Here is a 6,000-nt window from a genome sequence, read left to right as displayed (position 1 = left end):
TTCTTACTAGATAATTCAAAACAAAATTACAAATAGTTAATATTTATCTTATAAAACAAGTAATTATCTCAATTTTGACAATTATCTTCTATTTTGGTAAGGATAATCACCAAATATTGATAAAATTCTGATTTTATTAATGAGAAACGTTTTTGGTGATTATCCCATATCAAAATATGCCAAAATCCCGCAAAATCAGCCATCTACGACGCTGACTCGTCGAGTCAACACTGGACTCATCGAGTTCCCAGTGGACTCGGCGAGTCTAGCCCCCAGAAAGCAGAATTTTGCGATTTTAAGCTTTAATGATTATGAAATACATCAAATACATTATACAAATAGCCTAGTCTCTGATACCACTGATGGGTTTTGAGCACTACATCATTCCTATGGTGTACATGCAAACCCTAAAGCTTTGGATCTAATTTGTCTAATGAACGAGAAATAATCATCCAAAGCCATAAACCCTAGATCTAACATACAATAATCAATATTATCATAATATAGGATTTAGATCTTACCTTTGATTGTTATGTAGCAATAATAACCTATTCCTTCTTGTAATTGGCTTCTGAAAGCTTAGTGTCACACCTCTAATGACTCACAAACACCAAGAGAAAGAGGATGACTTAGGATAGGAGAAGGAGGCACCAAAAACGTCCAAGAAACTCCAAGGAATGCTTAGCCACGTTTTTGGGTGCCCTAGGGGTCTTTATATAGTGATGCTATAAGGGTTTTGAACTAGGAAACCCTAATCTGACTGCTTAGGCACTAAGCAGCCCACAGACTCCCTCCTTAGAGGCCTTGGATGAATTCTCATCAGTTCCCCCATAGATTTCGTCCACTCCAACCTCTATGGAGTCCATTAGCCCAATATACAACTATCACACAATTGACAGTTCTTGCCCCCTTTATGTAATTAATGTCTTTTAGCCACAAAATTAATTCTTATTAATTCTTGACTAATATTAATTAAACAATATGATTTCCCTTTTAATATATTATTCATATAATATATTAATAAATCATAGTTAATCTCTTTCTCCACGAACCATCCTATCAAGTTGCTTTGGTGAAGGCATCCCAAAAGGACCATCCTCACGATCGGGTCAAGTACATACCAAAATAGTTATGGACTTAGACACTAATCCAACAGTCACAACATGTGTCGAAACGGTTTTGGGCCATTGATTCCTGACAGGAGAGTCAGAGGGGTCGCATCTGTGTGATGTGCGGCAAGGTGCATGATGGGGTTTGTCGATCTTCTTCAGGATGCCACAAGTATGGCACGAAGGGTCACATCGCGAAGGATTGTAGGCAGCAGCCTCCAGGTTCTGGTGTTAGAATTTGTTACCATTACGAGCAGGTGGGCCATATGAAGGCCCAGTATCCCCTTCTAGCTACCAGGCCAACATCGGCTCCAACATCGACTACCTTGAGGATTGCTGACAGGAGTTAGGGTAGAGTAGAACCCCCGAGGGCTTGGGGACACGTCTTCCAGCTTACGGCCTAGGAGGCCAGGATAACACCCGATGTGGCGACTGGTATGTCTTTACCTCTTATCGTGAACTTTCATTTGCCTTCTGCATGAGACGCTAGTACATAAGAGGGTCATGGGAATTTAGAATCAAAGGATCGTAGATGGTTATGATCCATGGATGCATTTGAGAATGAGAAGTTAGGGTAGAGAATCTCCATTCCAGGGTAAGTAGTTGTAATTTAAAAATTCATAAGTATTCAGCTGGGATTCAGGTTTCTCTTGAAGTTCGGTTACTCCATGCCAGGAGGATTATTCTGCATAGGTTATTCATTCCAAGGTTAATCATTCCATTGTTAAGTATGGTAATACCTGGTTGGGACGGTTAAGTTGTGTTTTGGTTTCGCCACCAGTAGGTAGTGGTTAGTTTCCTAAGTGGGGAAGAATTGAGAATTCTCATATGGAGCATCAACCATTAAAGGTTTTGTTTGTTGCTGTCCGGATAACAGTTTCCAAAGAGGTTGGGCGATCAAACATGAGGTCAAGGGTTTCCCTAAGTACGTGCATGGAGGCGATTTTTTGAGTGTAACTGCAGGTGTTCAAGGTAGCATTGGGGTTTGGTTTGACTTACGTGTACGGTTAGGTCGGGATTATAGTCTGCAAATTGGATCGAGAGTTCGAACCCCAAGTGGGGGAGAGCTGGTTATTTATTGAAAGGGCACCAGGGTTTTGGCTTCGCAGACCTAGTGCAACCCAAATAGACTGAAGGCCCAACAGGGCGTACCAGTCAGGTCGAAGGCCCGGAGAATGGTCCAGACATGTTGAAGGTTCTAAGAGTGGTCCATATAGGCTGAAGGCCCGGCAAGGCGGTCCAGTCATGCTAAAGACTCTGTATGTATTCTGTTAGATCTACGTTCGGGTATTGAGCATGTTGCTTTGTGATAATAACCGGTGGAACCTTATGTTATATGTACTTACTGGTTATCACCTATGAAGTGCCCTTAGGGACAATCGGTGGTCATGTAGGAGAGCCTGAAGACTCTGGGATAGCAACTCATTCTATAACATAATCGTGCAGGGTAGCGTTTCAGTATTATGGCACTTGACTGATGTTATGAAGGACATTGATTAGGCCCTTTGGGAAATGGAGGAAGGTGAGTACCTTCAGGCCTAGAAAGTTGGGCGGCTAATGGATTGGCGACAGTATTGATAGTTATTGGGAGCATTCCATTCGTGAGCTGGGAGCCAGGGAGGGCATACCAGACTCGTGTTGTGGGCTCAAAGACAATCCAGACCTATGCTGAGGACCACGTAGGAGTATTCCAGTCATAGGTTGTGGGCTTATAGATCGTAATGGTTCATTTCTCCTGTTTGACCGCTTCCAGAATGGATTTATTGTTGAGGTTCAACGAGTCATAATTAGTTGTGACGAATCAGAGGCTTTTGGACAAGATGCAAGGATAGGCCCGTAGATCTCAAATTATGGGTTTAGATGGGAGTTATGTATACAGTGGTATTCCAATCTAGGGTATTCCATCATGAGGATGACTGGAACCTATGATTGATTGGACCTGACGTGTTTGGTATTCCAACCTGAGGGTTGATTGGGCCAAACATGTGCGTGATACGAGGGAATTCTATCCTATGGATGACTGGACCCGTCGTAGGCTGTGACATCCCCAAAATCTCGGCCAGAAAAGACCGATTTTCATTTATGCTTTTAAATATTTTCAGAGTAAATCCTTTTGATTTGAAAGAGTTGCGGAATTTGTTCCCAAAACAAAACATGATAAAATAATATTTATCAAAGCATTTCATCAAGAGATGCATTTCATTATATAATCAAAACTCGGGATGTCATGTTCCGATACAGACCATAAAGCATAAACGATAAACATTACAAGTCATTCAACAAATATATACATATTTAGACTTGTAAACAAAACAACAAGATGATCCATCCATCTTACGCCCTTGTGCCACTTCCTGTAATACAAATAAAACTGAGTGGGTCAGGCTTGGGAGCCTGGTGAGCATATAGGGTTTTCAACCCACAATAAATAAGTTATATTTAATTTCACCAACCAAACACTATCCCAATTACCCATTCCCGTTATCCTCACTTTACGTCCCTAAAACAACTATCTCAAGGGACCTAATCTAGGATTTTCATCGGGACGGACATCACTGCGAAGGGGTTTCCTCAACAATAGATATCCTAAAGGCAACCATGAGGGGGATAGAGTACACCGGTGAACACATCGTTCACAACACCTACAGGTTATGAACCTGCTAGCGTTCCACTGGACTGTCTAGAAAGAGTCCGTGGTCGTTATCCATACTCCGCTGAATAACTAGATCAACAACAACAACAACATCGAGGCCTCTCATCTGTTTATTACACACCAACTATCTACCCATGTTCTACCCAACATATTAGTAGATAAAAATATACATTTGTATACATAGTTTAAAGAAAACTTGTATAGCATGCTTGAATCAACACATATATCACATAACAGATGAGGCACACACACACATAACACATATCTCATAAAGAAATAAGCAGATCTATAAGATAGAAGAGAGTGAATACTCATTCACACATAACACAACCAAATATATACACATAGCACGTATTTTTATATAAAATACTTTGTATTATTGTATTAGAAGAAATAACTACACACTCACTTGATCAGAAGACGATCCGACAGCACTACGGCTTATAGAAGTAGTAATCCACAGCAGATCTGGAAGATCTCCTCGAAAATCGAACTTCTCGCGGGCAGAGCTTCGACTCGGGAACCGCGCTTCTCGGGATCTTCGGGATCTCGGGACTTGCCTCGGGGCTAGAGTATGATACCGGGGCTTCGGGGTAGCTTCGGGGGTAAAAATGCAGAGCTTCGACACGAAAATGAGAGGGAATTGGCAAAAATACCCGGAACCCTCGCATCCTATTTATAGGAGGCTGGAGCCTCGGAGTACGCGGGGCGTACTGCGTTACGCGGGGCGTACTGCCCAAAACGTCATTGCTTACGTATCCGAAGTGCTCGAGTGCGAGTGTCGACATCCCTCGGAGTACGCTGGGCGTACTCGAGTACGCGGGGCGTACCTCGGATCAGATCGGTGACTCCTTCGGATAATGCTTCCGAATTTCCAATTAAATTTAAATACAAAATATTAAATAAACTTCGGAAATTCATATCTTCTTCATACGAACTCCGTTTTCGACGTTCTTTATATCCACGCGAAGGTGAGACTACGCTCTACAACTTTCGTTTAGACTCCGTCGGCTAATTTTGACTTTATTTTTTATTACTTATTTTTAATAGGCCGCGACAGAAACTTTCGTTATAAATTCATAACTTCTTCGTTTGACGTCCGTTCTCGCCTAACTTTTTATCGCTTTGATACCAACAATGAGATCTTTGATTCTCATTTAGATTGCTTCGGCTAAAAACCGCTCGATCTCAAATCGAGTATTTCGGGCTGCACACCGCTAAGCCGGAACTTCGATAAATCATAACTTCCTCATACGAAGTCAGATTTGGGCGTTCTATATATATTCGGAAACCTCGTTTCAACTACTACAACATAGATCAAAGATATTAAGTTTATTTTACACTTAAATTTTGACGCTTATTTTTATTCTTAATTAATCAGACCACATAATTAAGCAATTAATCACAAAACACATAATACTCAAATAATACAATCTTATTATTTCAAAACGGGTTACAAAGGTTAACCTAGACTATTATATTGCTAATAACGGCAAGCCCGGAAACACAGGCGTTACAATTCTCTCCACCTTAGAATGATTCCGTCCCCGGAATCACACATCAACAAACAAATGCGGATAGCGACCCATCATGTCACTCTCCGTCTCCCAGGTGAGATTCGGCCCATTCGTGTGTTTCCATCGGACAAGCACTAACCCAACCATATTGCGTCGCAATTTCTTAGTCTTTCGGTCAACAATTGCCTCTGGTTCTTCAATCAACCTTTTGTTCTCATCAATTCTCAATTCAGAAATTGGAATTATGTCGGGAACTTCTCCCGTGAACTTCCTCAAATAACACACATGAAAAGTGTTATGAATTCCATTCAGTTCTTCTGGTAGTTCGAGCTTGTAAGCTTGGTTCCCAATCCTCTGAAGAACTTTAAACGGTCCAATAAACCTTGGACTTAACTTTCCCCTTTTACCAAATCTTATAAGTCCCTTCCACGGCGAGACTTTAAGCAAAACCAAATCTCCAACTTCAAAAGTCATCGGTCTTCGCTTCTTGTCAGCATAGCTCTTTTGACGATCCTGAGCCACTAACATTCTTTCCCTAATTATTTTCAACTTTTCAGCAGTTTGATGAACCAACTCCGGTCCCATAAACTGCTTTTCCCCAGCCTCAAGCCAACAAGACGGCGTACGACACTTCTGTCCATACAATGCTTGATACGGTGCCATCTTAATGCTCGAGTGGAAACTATTATTATAGGAAAATTCTACCAACGGTAAATGTTCA

Source organism: Lactuca sativa, chromosome 3 (genome assembly GCF_002870075.4).
Source record: "Lactuca sativa cultivar Salinas chromosome 3, Lsat_Salinas_v11, whole genome shotgun sequence".
Taxonomy (NCBI): domain Eukaryota; kingdom Viridiplantae; phylum Streptophyta; class Magnoliopsida; order Asterales; family Asteraceae; genus Lactuca; species Lactuca sativa.
Note: the sequence above shows the minus strand (reverse complement) of the source record.